At 39.0% G+C, this 19,774-nt stretch overlaps 1 protein-coding gene across 13 annotated transcripts in view; it reads right to left on the bottom strand.

Moving 5' to 3' along the window:
• The window catches only part of CFAP20DC (CFAP20 domain containing), a 343,042-nt gene that overhangs the window by 273,534 nt on the left and 49,734 nt on the right, over positions 1-19,774 (bottom strand). The window lies entirely within an intron of this gene.

The raw sequence follows: 19,774 nt of genomic DNA, 5'->3' as shown, positions 1-19,774 counted from the left end.
ACTGAAGAAAAAGTAGGTTGCTAAGAAAACATTAATATCCATGGTTCCAAATGTTAGGATGTCTTCTGCCAGCAGTTGTAAAAAACTCTTCAGGTGGGAATCACTCCTAAAATATTTACATTCTGTGTTTTGTTTACAAACACAGAAAGACAGGGATCTCCTATCCACTGGTTCACTGCCCAAGAGCTCACAACAGCCAGGGCTGGGCCAGGGCTAAGCTAGGAGCCAAGACTCAACCCAGGTCTCTCACGTGGGTATAAGGGGCTTGAGTCATTATCTGCTGTTCCCTAGGTTGTGCATTAACAGGAAGCTGGAATCAAGAGTACAGACAGGACTCAAATCTGGGAACTCCAGTATGGAATGTGGACATCCCAAGTGACAGCTTAACTATTGTACCAAACATGTGCCCCCATTCTGTACTATCTAAAAAGTCATATTTGCTAACTCACATAATAGAAGATGAAAAATTGAATGTAAAATTAATGATAAACTATATAGGTTTAAGGTCAATGAACATTTAAAAGTCCCATCACTCAAATCAATCAAAAACTGGTATTTATACTATGTTTTTTCCTTTAATAGATTTACTATTACTAAAATGAGGACTAGCTGAAAAAATCTAATGCCTGATGTTTAAGACACAGAATCTAGGTCATTCGATCATAACTGGCTCTGGCTCTGCAAGCAAATAGACGTCTTATGTAAAGAAAGCAAACATAGAATTAAGATGGCAAAGAAGCCAGGGTACTGAGTAAGAACATGCTGTTTTTAGAATTTTTGCTAATGATGATTACATTTTAAATTCTTCCTAGAGTTTCACTAGCTACAGCATTACTCATATCCTATCTTTAAGAAGTATTCAGTATTACTCAAGTATAAGAAGAGGACACTGCAAGTAGTTTATGACCAAAGCTTTCAGGATTCATTAACAAACTTTTCTAAATATTTCCAATCTATCCCAGGGACATAAAATTTGTAATATAATCTATGAAAATCAACTTGTAAGTAAAAAGGAGTGATTTTCATACTACTTTCAATAAAATAAACCAGAACATAGTTTACATGTCACAAAAGATTACCTTTCAGTATTGGAAATAAATTAATTTTCAGTTAATGTGAAATCTGAAAATAGCAGCAGCATTTTCTGATCAAACTTTTTTTTGGAAAACTTTTATTTAATAAATATAGATTTCGAAAGTACAACTTTTGGATTATAGTGGTTTTTCCCCCCATAACCACCCTCCCACCTGCAAACCATCCCATCTCCTACTCCCTCTCCCATCCCATTCTTCATTAAGATTCACTTTTAATTATCTTTATATACAGAAGATCAACTTAGTATATACTAAGTAAATATTTCAACAGATTGCACACACACATACAATATAAAGTACTGTTTTAATACTATGTAAAACTAGTATTAATTTGCACACTACAACACATTAAGGACAGAGATCCTACATGGGGAGTAAGTGCACAGTGACTCCCGTTGTTGATTTAACAATTGACACTCTTATTTAATGAGATGTCAGTAATCACCTGAGGCTCTTGTCATGAGCTGCCAAGGCTATGGAAGCCTCTTGAGTTCAATGAGACATTTTTTTAAATTAATGTTTATCATCTATGGCTTCATCTGGATTAAAGTAAGGAATCAGCCATTTACTGATCTATTATTAGCAAAACATAAGACAAAGCACGAAACAGAGCAGGAATGGACAGAATAGCAGTGGTGGTCAAGAGTTACAAAACTACTTAATCCTTAGGATAAAGTATAAAAATTACAATAAAGGTACTTTGTATGAGACAAACTCCCAGTGGAATCAAGTTCTTGAGAGGTGTCTGCAGTGTACTGACTGGTAGCACATAATGCACACAGGAGCACAAGCAGTGCATTTTGTACTCTGACACAAAACGATGGAATCTCTGAACTGCAGTTCTGATGAAACCTCAGAATGGTTCTGAGAGCGCACGGTAGTTAATGAAGAAATTAACAACCCCAAAGAGAAATACTGGCATAGTAAATTAAAGCAGAAATGCCTGCAGATAGTCTCTGCTTCAGAGAGGGTACAGCCTCTGCTATGAGGGAGGATGTGACACACAGCTGGCACTCTGGCTGTTGACTTATTCCCAAGAGTCATTAACAGGCCCTGGTTGGCTTTGTATGTGTGTATACAAAACATCCTGTGTTTGTCTTCTCCATCACAGTTACAAATAGCTGGAGAAAAGACACTGCATCTTCTACTACTGTGAATTCTTGGATATGCCTGGTACGAGGTTATGGCCAGAGTAAACAACAGCTTTTGCACCTGCCTGGAAGGCTCTCCCCAGCTCTTTTACATGGCTTGCTCCAAACTTGGGGGCTCAGTTCAGATGTTCCTTGCTTAAAAGTGCTCATCCTGACCATTCTTCCTAAAGCAGACCTTTCTCTGTACTTTCTTGTTACCCTGTGCACTTACTTCTTAACACCTTGCTTTTAAAAAATATACTCCCTGCCCCCTGCCCGCCCCTTTACTAGACTGTAAACTCTAAGAGGACAGGGATTTTACCTGCCTTGATCACTGAAAATATTCTCAGCATCTGTACTGGGCACATAGTGGGCACTCATAAGTAGGTATCAAATGAGTTAATTTACAAAGTATTTTTAAAAACACTAAAATGTTTTCTAGGTATACAATCCCAAACAAATAATTGAACAAATGAATGGTTTTGTTCCAAAGAAACACATTTATATTATTTTCTTTATGGTCTACACTGTATAAAGCCCAATAGTGGCCCACATCCTCAACAGTCTATAGCCACTTCTCTAAAAACCAAATACACATCAATCACTCTACCCAGAAGAAATAAGTATAGTTATCTACTAAAGAAGAGAACTTACTATCAGCACCAAGATATCACTAAAGCAGAACTATTAAAGGTATCTCATTATGGATAACTAGGACTAGCATGTACTTCAATTAACACAGCACCAAGCATACCAACCTGAATGCTTTGGATGCTGGGTATAACAGTTTAAGCTAAAGAACTGATAGTAACTTGTTTGTGTCCAGGAGAACACTGCACTTGGCAGACCATGTAAGAGAAGAATCCACAGGTCCATGGTGCTGCGGATAGCAGTGGTAGGGAGAGCTTGGTGAACTGCTTTTGAAGTTCCATGGGAGCCCCCTGGGACAGCAGAGATGGGAAAAGGAAAAAAATAAATAAATAAACAAAGGAGGTGGCATACCTCTCTCCTTTTCCTCTTCCCCGGTACAGCAGAGACCTGCAGCCACCTGTGAGAGCGGTCACACCAATTTTTTTTTTTTTTTTTTTTTTTAGATGCGGGCAGTTGATTGCCTCCCCCACCGCCCTAGCCCATGACCAGCAATAGTGGTGATCACCTCACCCCAATCCAAATAGTGAGGGCCATGACAATTCAGAAGAATTCTTTGCCCCTCTGTGCATGCTGTACTGTGTCAGGTGCCAGGCAATAAGAGGGGAGGGGAAGCCTTACCTATAATAAACTCCTACCTGCCCACCACCATCAAGAAGTGAGCAGAGCTCCAGTAGGTGGGGGCTCTGTGCAGTGGTTAAACACAGACCTAACCAGAGAAAAAAATCTCACCCTGGGAACTGAGTCTGAAAAAACAGGAGACAAAGGGTGGCTAGGCCCTGGACAACCACAGAGTCGCTGAGCTCCTCAGTCACCTACAGGAGTTCATAACAGAGGGAACCTTGCTCACAGGAAAGACTCCACGGATCAAATATGCAGTTCATTAAGCAGTGTGGAATGAGTGCTAAGCACACCAAGGACTAACACCAGGGCACCACACAGCTGTGAAGAGAAGGGCGAGTCACATAAACAGAGGTGACCATTCTCCCCCCATCCATACAAGAGGAGAGCTACCAAACCCATTGGGGGTCTTACCTTGGATATTTGCTCCACCTTGGAATATTGAACAGAGCATCCTGGCTACACACAGCACACACCTTTTGGTAGTCACTGAAGGTACAGACGTCCCACAGAGACACAGAACAAAGATAAAAGCCACTAGACAATAACGAAAAAAAAACACTACACAAATGCTAAAAAAACAAAGAAAATAAATTAAATAAGAATAAGGAAGACACTATGAACCCCCAAAGGAACACTACAACATTTCAATATTAGAAGGTCAATATGGGGGCCGGCACTGTGGCGTAGCGGGTAAAGCCTCCACCTTTAGTGCCAGAGTCCCATATGGGTGCCAGTTCAAGTCCTGACTACTCTACTTCTGATCCAACTCTCTGCTATGGCCTGGGAAAGCAGTAGAAGATGGCCCGAGTTCTTGAGCCCCTACACCCATGTGGGAGACTGGAAGACGTTCCTGGCTCTTGGCTTTGGATCAGCACACTACAGCTGTTGTAGCCAACTGGGGAGTGAACCAGCAAATGGAAGACCTTTCTCTCTCTCTGCCTCTCTTTCTCTCTCTGTGTAACTCTTTTTTTTTTTTTTTTAATTTTTTTTTTTTTTGACAGGCAGAGTGGACAGTGAGAGAGAGGGACAGAGAGAAAGGTCTTCCTTTGCCGTTGGTTCACCCTCCAATGGCCGCTGTGGCCGGCGCACTGCAGCCGGCGCACTGCAGCCAGCGCACTGCGCTGATCCGAAGCCAGGAGCCAGGTGCTTATCCTGGTCTCCCATACAGGTGCAGGGCCCAAAGACTTGGGCCATCCTCCACTGCACTCCCTGGCCACAGCAGAGAGCTGGCCTGGAAGAGGGGCAACCGAGACAGAATCCGGCGCCCCAACTGGGACTAGAACCTGGTGTACCGGCCCGCAAGGTGGAGGATTAGCCTAGTGAGCCGCGGTGCTGGCCTTCTGTGTAACTCTTGAATTTCAAGTAAATAAATAAATTTTTTTAAAGAAATAAAAAGTAAATATGAAGAGACTGAAGAAATGCCAGAAATGAAATTCAGAAAACTAATCATCAGATTACTTAAAAGCAATCAAATTCATGAACTAAAAAAAAAAAAAACTATGCATGCTATGAATGAAAAATTTTCCCATGAAATTGAGATATTAAAGAGAAATCAGAATGAAATACTAGAAGTAAATAATTCAATAGGTCAAATAAGAATGCAATGGAAAGTTTTAAAAACAGAATAGATTAATAAGCAGGAGAAAGAATATCCAAACTAGAAGAAAAATCTCTGGAAATTTTACAGTCAGACCAAAAACAAGAAGAAATTAGAAAACTAAAAAGCACTGCTGGAAACCTACAAGACACTATCAAATGACCCAACATACAGGTCCTAGGAGTTCTTGAAGGCATGGAAAGAAAGAAAGGATTAGAAAGCCTTCTCAATGAAATAGTAACAGAAAACTTTCCCAATTTGGAGAAAGAAAGGGACATCCAAGTACAGAAAGCACATAGGAATCCCAATAGACATGACCAGAAAATAACTTCACCATGACACACTGTAGTGAAACTCTTTACAGTAAATAATAAAGAAAAGATTCTAAAGTGTGCATGAGAGAAATGCCAGATTACATTTCAAGGAACCCCCATTAGACTCACAGCGGACTTCTCATCAGAAACCCTACAGGTTAGGAGAGAATGGCGAGATACAATCCAAGTCTTAAGAGAAAAAAAATGTTAACCCAGTATATTGTACCCTAAATGCTCTCATTTATGAAAGAAGGTGAAATAAAGACCTTCCATAACAAACAGAAATTGAAAGAATTTGTCACTGCTTGCCCAGCCAAACAAAAGATGCTCAAGGATGTGCTACATACAGAAACATAAAAATAAGGACATCACTATGAAAGGTGAAGGCCGAGAATGTTCCAGTAAAAGTACAAAGGAAACCCAAAGTAAAAAAAATAGGACTATTAATGGAAAGATGGCAAGGAAAAGTCACCACTTAACAATAGTCACCCTGAATGTAAATGGCCTCAATTTTCCAGTTAACACTCACAGATTGGCTGAATGGATTAAAAAAGAAAACCCATCTATTTTCTGCTTACAAGAAACCATCTCACCAAAACGAAACTTGCAGAATGAAAGTGAAAGGGTGGAAAAAGATAATCCAAGCTAACAGAAACCAAAAAAAGAGCTGGTATAGCCATCCTACTATCAGACAAAATTTACTTCAACAACAACAACAAAAAACTGTTGAGAGAGATAAAGAAGGGAACTACATAATAATTAAGGCATCAATTCAACAGGAAGATGTGACTATTATAAATGTATATGCACCTAATTACAGGGCACTTGGTGATTTAAAATAAATGTTAATGGATTTAAAAGGAGTCATAGACTCAAATACAACAGTAATGAGGGACTTCAATATCCCACTTTCAGCAATGCACACAACAACCAGACAGAAAATCAGCAAAGAAAAAAAAGAGTTAATTAACACTACAGACCATATGGATGTAACAGGTATATACAGAACTTTCCATCCTACAGCTGCAGAATAAATATTCTTCTCACCAGTGCATGGGACTTTCTCCAGGATTGATCACATGCTAGGCCATAAAGCAAGCCTCAGCAAATACAAAATAATCAAAATCATAACACGTATCTTCTTGGGCCACAATGGAATGAAGCTGCAAATCAACAATTCAGGAATTCCCAGAACATATGAAAACACATGAATACTAAACAATATGTCCTTTACGAATAGTGGGTCACTGAATAAATCAACAGGGAAATTAAAAATTTCTGGAAACAAATGAAGACAATACAACATATCAAAACTTATGGGATACAGCAATCAAAAGCGAGGGAATCATCCCGAATTCTATGAAGCCAGCAACACCTAAATTCCTAAACCTGAAAAAGATACAATAGAGAAAGAGAACTACAGACCAATCTCCCTTATGAACATAGACACAAAAATCCTCAACAAAATGCAAGCCAATAAAATCCAACAAGACATGAGAAAGAACCAAGTGGGATTTGATCCCTGGTATGCAGGGATGGTTCAACATTCACAAATCAATCAATGTTACACAGCACATTAACAAAATGAAGTACAAAATCCATATGATTATCTCAATAGATGCAGAGAAAAATTTGACAAAACACAACACCCTTTCATGATGAAAACTAAGTAAATTGGGTATTGAAGGAACATTTCTCAACACAATCAAGGCAATTTATGATAAACCCACACCAGCATCCTATTGAATGGGGAAAAGCTGGAAGCATTCCCACTGAGATCCAGAACCAGATAAGGATACCCGCTGTCACCTTTGCTTTCCAATATAATTCTGGAAGTTTTCGCCAGAGCCACTGGACAAGAAATCAAAGGGATACAAATCAAGGAGGAAGTCAAACTATCCTTGTTTGCAGATGACATGATATTTTATATATAAGGGATCCAAAAGATTCCACTAAGAGACTACTGAACTCAAAGAAGAGTTTGGAAATATAGCAGGCTATGAAATCAACACACAAAAAAATTGCCTTTATATACAAAGAGCCATTAAAATTAATCCCAATCACAACAGCTACCAAAAACAAAAAGATACCTTGGAATAAATTTAACCAAGGATGTCAAAGATTCCTACAATGAGAGTTACAAGACATTAAAGAAAAAAATAGAACATACAAAAAAATAGAAAAATCTCCCATGTTTATGGATTGTAAGAATCAGTATCATTAAAATGTCCATACTAATGAAAGCAATTTATTCATTCTATGGAATACACACATTTTTTCTCTGAGAAAAGATGATGTTGAAATTCATATGGAAACACAGGAGACCCCAAATAGCTAAAGCAATCTTATACAACAAAAAAAAAGGCTGGGGTCATTACAATAGCAGATTTCAAGACATACTACGGGGAAGTTATAATCAAAACAGCCTGGTACTGGTACAGAAACAGATGGGTAAACCAATGGAACAGAATAGAAACACCAGAAATCCAAGCATCTACAATCAACATATCTTTGACAAAGGAGCTAAAATCAGTCCCTGGAGCAAGGACAATCTCTTCAACCAATGGTGCTTGGAAAACTGGATCACTACATGTAGAAGCATGAAGCAAGACTTCTACCTTACACCTTTCACGAAAATCCACTCAAAATGGACTAAAGACCTAAACCTATGACCCAACACTATCAAATTATTAGCGAACATTGTGGTAACCCTACAAGACTTTGGTATAGACAGGCTCTTGGAAAAGACCCCAGAGGCACAGGCATTCAAAGCCAAAACTGACAAATGGGATTACATCAAACTGAGAAGCTACTGCACTGCAAAAGAAATAGTCAGCAAAGTGAAAAGGCAACTGAGAAAATGGGAGAAAATATTTGCAAACTATACAACTGATAAGGGATTGATAACCAGAATATATAAAGAGATAAAAAAAACTCACCAAAAACAAAACAAACAATCTGGTTAAGAAATGGGTAAAGGACTTAAAACGGACAGTTCTCAAAAGAGGAAATCCAAATGGCCAACAGACACATGAAAAAACACTCAGGATCGCTAGTGTTCAGGGAAATGCAAATCAAAACCACAATGGAGTTTCACCTCACCCCAGATAGAATGGCTTTCCTACAGAAATCAAACACAAATGCTGGCGAGGATGTGGGGAAAAAGGCATCCTAATCCACTGTTGGTGGGAATGTAAACTGGTAAAGCCACTATGGAAGACAGTATGGAGATACCTCAGAATTCTGAATATAGACCTACCGTATGACCCAGCCATCCCAGTCCTGGCAATTTACTCATGGGAAATGAAGTCAGTAAACAAAAGAGTTATCTGCACCCCCATGTTCACTGCAGTTCAATTCACAACAGCAAAGATATGGTATCAACCCAAATTCTTGTGATAACTAATAGAGAACCTAAAAGGCAACCTGTAGAAATGAAACTGACACTTTGAGAAGCAATGACTTTGGTTTTTTTTACCTTTTATTTAATAAATATAAATTTCAAAAGTACAGCTTTTGGATTACAGTGGATCCCCCCCCCCCATAACTTCCCTCCCACCTGCAACCCTCCCATCTCCCGCTCCCTCTCCCATCCCATTCTTCATCAATTCATTTTAAATTATCTTTATATACAGAAGATCAATTTAGTGTATATTAAGTAAAGATTTCAATAGTTTGCACCCACAGAGAAACACTAAGTGTAAAGTACTGTTTGAGTACTAGTTATAGCATTAATTCACATTGGACAACACATTAAGGACAGAGATCCTACATGAGGAGTAAGTGCACAGTGACTACTGTTGTTGACCTAACAAATTGACACTCTTGTTTATGGCGTCAGTAATCACCCTAGGCTCTTGTCATGAGTTGCCAAGGCTATGGAAGCCTTTTCAGTTCGCCAACTCCGATCTTATTTAGACAAGGTCATAGTCAAAGTGGAAGTTCTCTCCTCCCTTCAGAGAAAGGTACCTCCTTCTTTGATGGCCCGTTCTTTCCACTGGGATCTCACTCGCAGAGATCTTTCATTTAGGTTTTTGGTTTTTTTGCCAGAGTGTCTTGGCTTTCCATGCCTAAAATACTCTCATGGGCTCTTCAGCCAGATCCGAATGCCTTAAGGGCTGGAGAAGCAATGACTTTGAACAGCTCTTCTCTTCACTGTTCAGGAACAGCTTTTTATTTTTGTTTTTCCTTTCTTTTCCTTTATCTTATCCTTTCTTCCTTCATACTAATCATCGAACTCTTAACACAGAGTTAACCATATATGTATAAAGTTTACTGAAAACAGATCTTTGTAAACACTAAGAATGAGATTAAGAAAGTGAATATGACAGTGGTGGAAATGTGGGTGGGAGGGCAGGCACGGTGGGAGGAATTACTAAGATCCTAAAGTTATAACTGTGAAATTTATGAAGCTTGTAACTGCAAAGCAATATAGTTCTGCACACATTGCTATGGACTTACTTCCAAGGGTACAATTTAAAAACTTGTCATGGGACCCCAAATTTCCTTAAGTTGGCTGGTAAAAATACCAGTTTAAGTGTTACAGAGATCAGTGGATAGGATTAAGTGTTAAAGTGACCATATAGATAGAATCAAGTGTTAAAATGATAATATAAATAGGACTAAGTGTTTGGAAATATTAATAGAATTAAAAAGGAGTGAATACTCCAACATGGGAAGCAGTTCATACAGCAGACTCATAGAATGACAATCGCTTTAAGTAGCACTGTTGACCTCAGAATCAGCTCTTAAGGCATTCTTGTCTAGCTGAAAAGCCCAGGGGAGCATTTCAGGCATGGAAAGCCAAGTGTGGTAAAAACTGTTCTATATAATGACCTCTGTGGGTGAGATCCCAGTGGAAAGAAGCAGCCACCAAAGAAGGATGGACTTTTCTCTTAAGAGAGGAGAGAACTTCTACTTTACTTATGGCCTTGTAGAACTAGTGGATCCCAAAGGCTTCCATAGCCTAGGTAGCTCATGTCAAGAGCCTCAGAAGATCACTGATGTCATACCTAAGAGTGTTAATTGTTAAATAAATAAGAGTCACTGTGCACTAACTTCTCATGCAGGACCTCTGTCCCCAAAGAGTTGTATCATGAGAATTAATAGTAAAACTTGTTCTCAAGAACCACTTCCTTTTAGTGTTTTAAGTGGATGATATTCTTATGTCTCATAAGTTATGCAAAAGATGCAAAAGAGCTTGCAAAAGATGTATCATTCTTGAGATAATTAAGTTTCTAAAAGCAAAGAAGGAGGAGAAAGGAAGGGAAAAGAGGAAGAAAAAAAACCAGCGAAATCACATTCGAGATGCAATAACTCTGAACTGCCCTTGTCTAGACTGTTGAGGAACAGTTTTTTTTTTGTTGTTGTTGTTGTTGTTGCTGTTGCTTTCTTTTCCTTTTTATTTCTCAGTCTAGATGTTTAACTCTTTATCTAGAACAGAGTTAATCCTCTGTATATAAAGTTAAATGAAAAACAGGACAGAGAACAGGAGAGGGAAGAGCAAGAGTGGTGGAAGAATGGGTGGGAAGGTGGGTACGGTGGGAAGAATTACTATGTTCCTAATGTTGTGTTTATGAGATGCAAGCAAATAAATAAATAGATGAGTAAAATAAACCATATCCCTTTCCAGCCAGACTTCTGGACTTCTGAAGCTCGGTGACAAAACTGCTCACCTGCTATGAACCTAATGATGTCCTTTGAAGGATGAATTGATAAGGTATGTTCAATAAACATGTGCTGAATACTGAATATTCTTCAATGTTCGAGCTTTTCAGTCATGGTAAATGAATGAATCATATTCCTTGCAAATAGTTTTCTTGACTTACATTCTGTATGCCTTAAAAGTAAACTAGCTTTCAAAACAATTATTCTATGTAAGTCAGAATATGTAAATTCCAAGTAGCTTCTAAATGTCTTTAATTTGGTTAACACTATTACTGCCACTCAACACATAGCATGCAAACTGCCAAATTACTAAATTCTTTTTTTAAAAAAAGATTTATTTATTTGAGTCTCAGAGTTACAGAGAGGGAAAGACAAAGAGAGAGAGAGATCTTCCATTGTTGGTTCACTCCCCAAAAGGCAGCAACAGCCGGGACTGGGCCAGGCTGAAGCCAGGAGCCTGGAGCTTCTTCCAGGTGTCCCATTCCAAGGATTTGAGCCATGCTCTGGTGCTTTCCCAGACACATTAACAGGGAAATGGATCATAAGTGGAGCAGCCAGGGCTCAAATCAGTGCCCATATGGGATGTAGGCACTGCTGGCAGTGGCTTAACCTGCTATGCCACAACGCTGGCCCTAAATTACTAAATTCTAGGGTTCCGAGTTTTTGTATATGTGATGCTTGTGGCTACCCTCTGCGATAGGTAAGTATTTCGCCAGTAAGGGACCTAAGGCATGGAGACATTAAACAATGGCCGGGATTCTCAATGCTAGCAAATGACAAAGCTGAGACTGGAAACCTGGCATTCTGGTTCTGAGATATATGCTGTCAATCACTAATCTATCCAGTGTTATTCCAAGATGTCTGCATACAACTATATTGTTACAGGCACAAAATCAGATAAGTTCCAACTTGAGAGTAGGTATTTAGCTTGTATATCAATTTGACATTGCCACAGCATTCAAGTATGTGACCATCAGACTCATTTGTTAGACATAGTACAGTAAGTAGCATGTGACCCTAACTATATCCTGGTACTATGTAGTCAGCTAAATGACATAGTAATCTAAGAAAAATAGAAAATTAAAAGAAAAAATAAAAAAGTCCCTCTCAGGTCTTCAATGGTCTGTTAACTTCTCATCTCCACTAACCTCATCCTCGTTTGAATTCTCCTAAGATTTTCCCATCTCAGATGGTAAAGCACATGAAAGTGTCACTTTCTGCATACCCCATCAGACAGTAAATACAGAGAGAATTATGAAATTTGCTCAGATTTATATTTATAAATGTAATACCTATTTTAAGGAAAAGTTCATATAAAAGTATTTCAACATGAAATATATAAATAATTTGTTAGTCTTACTACATGAAAACATGCTTCATCATCTAGAGTACATAAAAAATACTCACATAAACATCCACCCAGAACTGGAAGTTTTCAGTTGTGTCCAAAAAGAGAATCTTTTAAAAAGTTTATTTATTTTCATCTATTTAAAAGGCAAAGGATCATAGAGGGAGGGAGGGAGGGGGTAAAGGAGGAAGAGAGAGAACTTAGCATCCCTTTGCTATTTCACGCCCCAAATGCCCACAACAACCAGTTCTAAATCAGGCTTACAAGTCCATTGTGCTTTCCCCCAGGGGTGGCTGGGCCATCATCCAGTGCCTTCCAAGATGCTGAATTAGAAGTAGAGTGACTGGGACTTGAACCAGCACTCCAATATGGAATATGGGTGTCATGAGCAGTGGCTTAACACACTGTGCCACCACACCCACTCCCAAAAGTCGTTTTCCAAAAGACTAAATACAATGAAAAATATTTAATTTAAATATTCAAAGTCTGTCAGACACCTCCTACCCCATTCCCATCCCTCTGATTCAATTTTTAATTGATTCTAACTCCTTGATTTATGTAATATGACTTGAGAACTGATTTAAATCAGATTAGGAAGTGTAAAGGAAGAAAATCTGGGACATCACTAGTCCATTTGACTGAAGAAATCAAAATATGAGAGTACTTCAAAAAGTTCGTGGAAGATAAAAGATAATTTTATTCTGGTGCTAATAGTCATCAAAAAGGTTGATATCAGAATTGATTCTTTAAAATTATATCGAAATGTGGCTCCTTAGAGTTCCCCAGAAGTCCCATCCAGGGTGCCACATTTGTTATCAGAATTTGGGGTGCCATACGATATCACCATATGCTTATTAATAAATCCTCAATATTAATAAGCCCAAGTGGGTTCTTGCCTAATATTTAGAGAAGAATTCTGAATACCGCATGAATGAACGAGACAGCATGGTACATTTTAAGCTTTTATTTAGTGTAAAAGATGTATAGGAGAGTGAGAGCTTTATCTAGGAACCAGCCACATGGAAAACCATCTAGGCCCAGGAGTGGCAAGAAGCCAAGGGGAGGGAAATGGAGAAAACCCTGTTCCAGGCTTTTAATCCACTCTCACAGGGGAGTGGCTAATTAACCTGATTGGCTGGTGGGCACTCAGGTAGGGGCATGAGGTCACACAGGGGCGTGGTGAAGGCGTGGTGTGGTCTTTCAGCTCACAAACCTAATTAATTTTAACCTGTATGCCTGCCTACTTCAAGGTGACTCAAAACACATAATATGTCCGCATGCAGAAGCATGAAATGATAAATAAAAACTATGTATGGTTTTCAAAATTTTGAGGCACCAAAAGTATTATGTTTTAATTCTATTTCCATGAACTGTTTTGAAGTAATCTCTAATGTCTAACATATTAATAATATTGAATGTATTCACTATCACAGAGAAAAAAATGTCTCTTTCTGTACTGATTTTTAATGTAATACTTCCTAAAATGCAACCATACTTCTTTGTAAATGTAATACAAACTTATTTATAAAAAGAGCCATCTGAGCTCTCTGCTGTGGCCCGGGAGTGCAGTCGAGGATGGCCCAGGTGCTTGGGCCCTGCACCCCATGGGAGACCAGGAAAAGCACCTGGCTCCTGCCATCGGATCAGCGTGGTGCGCCGGCCGCAGCGCACCGGCCGCTGCGGCCATCGGAGAGTTAACCAACGGCAAAGGAAGACCTTTCTCTCTCTCTCTCTCACTGTCCACTCTGCCTGTCAAAAAAAAAAAAAAAAAAAAAAAAGAGCCATCTGGCCATGACCCAAGAAACTTTTGCTAAGCCCTGTTAGAAAGCTGTTTACCCAAGTTCTGCCCTCAGAACCGTGCTGGACTTCTGGGCTCTCTTTTCCAGTTATCTTCCTGATGAATTTCTAAGAAGGCACTTCCACCTACCTCCATCATCCTTTCCCTTTCCTGTGCTTCCATTTTTAAAAATCTGTCTTCCTAGGTAACAACAGAGAGAGAAGCATTACAGAGGGAAGAAAAACTCATGCAGGCACTTCAGGCTTGCACATATATGCATATGCACATGGAAATCATCAAGCTTAACAGACACACAATTTCAACTCAATGGACTTGGCCTGTCCTTAAAGCATGTAGTGTTCTCCAGGCCTTTTCTCTCTGCTCCTGAGACACATGACAGATGAGTGAGGCTGGAAGTAGGATGGCTGGACAAGTGGGGGCATTATTTGATCTACTTTCATTCTGATAAGAATTCTGTGAGGCAAAGAAAGGCATACTAAGCCATTATCCTAATTTTTTTAAAAGCAGAAACTGTAGTTCACAAAGAAAGTAACTTGCCCAAGGCACCAGGCAAATTCCTGTCAGAGGATTCAAGCCTTTAAACCACTGCTCTTCTATTCACCAGATAACAATGCTGCATTCTCCCTTCAACACCTATTTTATCCAAGTACAATATATATCTATCTTACACTTTATGTGTATGCTTTTCCAGGCACCTAAACCAAATCATCAAATTATAATTTTCTATTATGTTTTCTTTGAAATGCCAGCATTTGAAATGATACCCATAAATCTCTCAAACATGTAACTAGCAGGAAGAGCAGAGAAAGGATGATTTGAAGCAAAAAATAGGATCAGTTTCAATTACTTTGCTTGAATAAAGAACCAAAATATTAAAAACAAAACAGTCCTGGAGAGGGGAAGAAGGTTCTTTTAGAGGGGCAGTGTTCTGCCTCTTTGCCTGTTTATGCAGTAGGTGGAGCTATGGTACTATTAGTTAGGGTTCAAGGAACTCTGTAAATCTGAAAAAATAATCCAATTTGTTCCTAAGATACCCATTTTCTTTTGTATCTTCAAATGGTCCTTTTCTGGTTTTGACACATATTTTCTCCATGCCCCAAGAATCTTAAGGCTGCACCTTGTACATCCCTTTTCTCTGGATGACACACAGTTACTACCTTCCCTGTCCATCCTTATCATGCCATTTTGAGGTGGGTATTAGTTACACAAAACAGCTTACCTTCCTCTGCCTTGTCATTCAAAAGGTTTCTCCATAATCTATCAAATCTAGTTTTTTTTTTTTTAGCCCCAAAGAGATTCTCATGCAACTGAGAATGTTCCAGAGCAACCACTGACACATCTCTTAAGTTTGCAATTGTAATGCAGCAGAAATGTCTGTCAATAATTTCTCATAAAAATAAAAATATGCCGCTCACAGGGTAAAATAAATTTTATTTAAAAATATTTTAAGCGTAGGCTAAGTAATTGATTTTGAGTGGGAAAATAAATCCATTCTTAATTATCACGGAAGTTCACCTTTACATTGGGAGAACTATGTCCAGTACTACTGTGATGGTCAATTTTTTGTGTCAACATGACTGGGCCAGAGGGTATCAAGAGATTATTTTAAACATTTTGGTTGTATTTGGCAAGGTGTTTTTGTTTCCTTATTTATGATTTATATATTTCAAGGCAGAGAGACAAAGATGGAGAGACAGAAGGAAAAAGAGAGAGAGAGGCAAACAATTTTCTGTCTGCTGGTTCATTCCCCAAATACAGCATAGGCTGTACCAGGCTGAAGCCAGGAGTCGGGAGCTCAATCTGAGTCTCCTAAGTGGGTGGCAGGACACCAAATACTCAGGCCATTATCAGCCACCTCCTAGGGTGCACATTACCAGGAATCTGGAATCCAGAGCAGTCTGGACTCAAATCCAGGCATTTCAATTAGGGGATGTGGGTGTTCCAGGTGGCATCTTAAATCCTGTGCCAAACACCTGCCCTAAGGTGAAAGTGTTTGGGGATGAAATTACATTTGAATGGAAGAGCAGATTCCTTCCCAAATGTGGTGGGCTTCATCTAGTCCATTGGAGCCCTGACAAAATCTTCTGGCTTCAGACCTAGACCTAGCCTCACACTGCAGCAGGGGTATCCCTGGTTCTCAGGCTGTCAGGCTCAGACTACAGCTATCTCTCAATTCTACTGCCTCTTCAGCTTCCCTAGTACAGTCTGTGGGAAATTTCTTAGATTCTATGACCACCTGAGCCAATTCTATATAATAAATTCCCATAAAATGTATACACACACACACACACACACACACACACATTTGGGCCCTGTGTTGTGGCACAGCAGTTTAAGCTGCTACTTATGATGTTGGCATCCCTTATGAGAGGGCCAGTTTGAGTCCCAGCTGCTTTGCTTCTGATTCAGCTTTGTGCTCCTGTGCTGAGAAGGCAGCAGATGATGGCTCAAGATGATGGCTATGGGGCTGGAGCTGTGGTGTAGTGGATAAAGCTGCTGCCTGCAGTGCTGGCATCCCTATGAGTGCCAGTTCAAGTCCCAGCTGCTCCACTTTCCATCCAGCTCTCTGCTATGGCCTGGGAAAGCAGTAGAAGATGGCCCAAGCCCTTGGGCCCCTGTACCCACATGGAGACCTAGAAGTTCCTGGCTCTTGGCTTTGGATTGGCGCAGCTCCAGCCATTGTGGGCAACTGAGGAGTGAACCAGCAGAGGGAAGACCTCTCTCTCTGCTCAACTCTGATTTTCAAGTAAAATAAATAAAACTTTCAAAAAAAAAAAAAAAAAAAAAAGATGGCCATATAGGAGACCTGGATGGAGCTCCTGGCTCCTGGCTTTAGCCTGGCCCACACCTGGCTATTGTGGCCATTTGGGGAGTAAACCAGCATATGAAAGTTTTCTCTGTTACTCATAAATGAATGAATGAATAAAAATATTTTTTAAAAGTTTTATTAAAATAAATGAATAAAATAATAAATGAATAATAGTTTATTTTGTTGAAAAAAATTTTTGAAATTGTATTCCCATATGGGAATCTTTTGAGAGTTCACGAAAAACTGTGCATGATTGCAATTTTTTTTGCACCACTATAAACTTATCTTTTAATTCCATTTTTCTATAAACTTTTTGAAATTCCTGTGGATATTACTTGTTCGATTTCTCTGGAGAACCCAGACTAACATAATTGCTATTAAATTACTTTCATATAAATGAAACAAAAATTGTATTTACTTATACCATTAATACCTTTCTAGATGACAACAAACTTGAATTTTCTAGTAAACAACAACACAGGTTACAAATTTACATATCTAAGTAATTCTCACTGTAAAACTGTACTTGATGTTTTATATTTGACATTGTAAAAAAAAAAAAAACCAGAAAAACTATCATCATGATGGCACAAGAAATTGAGGCTATCACCTATCCTACTCTGGGGAAGCCATTTCTGACTTTACAATAGACAACGTAACCCATATGGCCGCCTTCTCCATTCTACTAGAAAAACATTCACAATTTAAATATGTATAAACATTCAGAGTGTGTGTGTGCCATGGTTTACCCTACTTGTAACTCTGAAGATATAAAAAATGACTAGTAAGTATAATATAGATTTATATAATATGTGACATACACAGAACTTCAAATTCTCAAAATTCATTGCATAGGACATTTAGAAATAGAAAGTTGTTTAAGGCTAGAGCATAAAAATGAAGTACTGATGGCCTATTATGTCCCAGGCCAGGAAAACAAAAAGTGCGTGCACTGTTATTACAAAAACGAGTAGCTAAGAGACAGAACATAAATCAGCTTTATCACCCAGCACATATTTTTCCCTAGAAGAATATTTTCAAAGAAAGAAGAAGAGCGTTAATTTACATTGTGGCCCAAGTTTCTTATCTCAAGTGCAATGCCCCCTCTAAGTGGTAGGGTTTGAGGTCACCCTAGGTGCTCTCATCTGTATTGTTATTTAAAATAGCTAATGGTTATTGATTTCTAGTATGTGCCCAGCAGTTGGACTAACTTACATAATCCTCACAAAAGCCTTCTGGAATAAGTACCCTTATTATCTCCACCCTATAGATCAGAAAATTGAAGCCCAGGTTTACAAAGATAGTAAGTATTGAGCTAGGACATTAATGCAGTAGCGTGTTTCTAGAGCATGCTCTTACCTCTTCACAAACCAACTTTCTTAAAATCGGAATTCTCATAACAACGCAGTGAAGGGGATCTTCCTGGTTCCTTTTCAGATCTGAGACAATGCTCCTAAACTCTGAGCTTGTAAGTGACAGGGGCTGTATCTATTGTCTCTGCTTGTTCTCTCTGGCAGCCTCTCATCAAGTCCCCAAGCTCATAGGCATCGTGGAGAAATGCAGACTCATCAGGAAATATGGTTTCTATACTCATGAAACCCATATCCTTGGAAGAAATAATAAAAACTGGACGATGTACAAGGTGGAAAGCTACCCTGCCCTTGCTTCATAGAGTAAATGTGACAACCAACATTTTCTTTTAAAGACATACCATAAATGCTAAACAACACCAATAACAACAACAACAACAAAAACTGGGCAGGGCTGGTATCAAAGCTTTGTAAATGCTCATAAGCCTTACTCTATCATTTATGTACTTGTGAGATACAAGAAAAAGATCAAATAGTAACTCTTTCAATAACAATGTTCAGAAAGACATTCTGGTCTGGCTTCTGATGTGCAGAGAGGGTGTAGGGAGGCCTGTGAGGAGTAAGACAAGCAAGACCTCATAGGAGGCAAGGCAGTATTGCCTGTGAATTCTGCTCCTCAACCATGGGATAGACAAATGCCAGCTACTCAGTTGGTCTCCCATAGAGTTGGCCTCTATATAATTTGAATAAAGTGACCAAAGCACTAACCTAAATTTGAAGGTCATTATAACAAAGGTCTTGGGACTTGGGAAGCTATGTTTCTTCGAGTGGGTGACTGCCTAATGGCAACTCTTTCAAGGTCAAGACTGAGTCTGCAGGTGGTACATACTGCTATGGCAGCAGAGAAATAGGCTTATAAAATAGGAGGAGCATTCCCAAAATATGTTTTCTTCCATTGTCAAAGGTTAGGGGCAAAGATTCTAAAGTCTCATATGCCTTGCAAATAATGTGACCATTGAGAACTGAGCAATCTTCTGTTAGTTTTAGTATACTCACTAGTAAAAGGGGGATAACAATATGAATCTCAAAGAGGTCTCTTGAGGATTAAACTCTATGACATATGCAAAGGGCTTAGTACATCATCTGCACAAGACTTAACAATAAAAACAACTGATAAGCTCTGAGCCATTACTCTTTGAAGCTCTCATATTTATTAATTCATTTACACTTCACAATAACCATAGGAGGCTGCATGATGAACTACATTACTATTCACAAATGGTCTCTGTTTCTTCCTCTGTGTGAGAAGAGTGCATCCTCATCCTATGACTCTAGGGCTGGCCATGTGATGAACTTTAGCCAATGGAACTAGACCAGCAGGTGCTCTAAAAAGCTCCACAAACATTACATCACAATAATGATCCTACTGATAGCT

The sequence above is a fragment of the Oryctolagus cuniculus genome, chromosome 10, assembly GCF_964237555.1.
Source record: "Oryctolagus cuniculus chromosome 10, mOryCun1.1, whole genome shotgun sequence".
Lineage (NCBI taxonomy): Eukaryota > Metazoa > Chordata > Mammalia > Lagomorpha > Leporidae > Oryctolagus > Oryctolagus cuniculus.
This window is presented reverse-complemented; position numbering and strand designations above follow the sequence as displayed.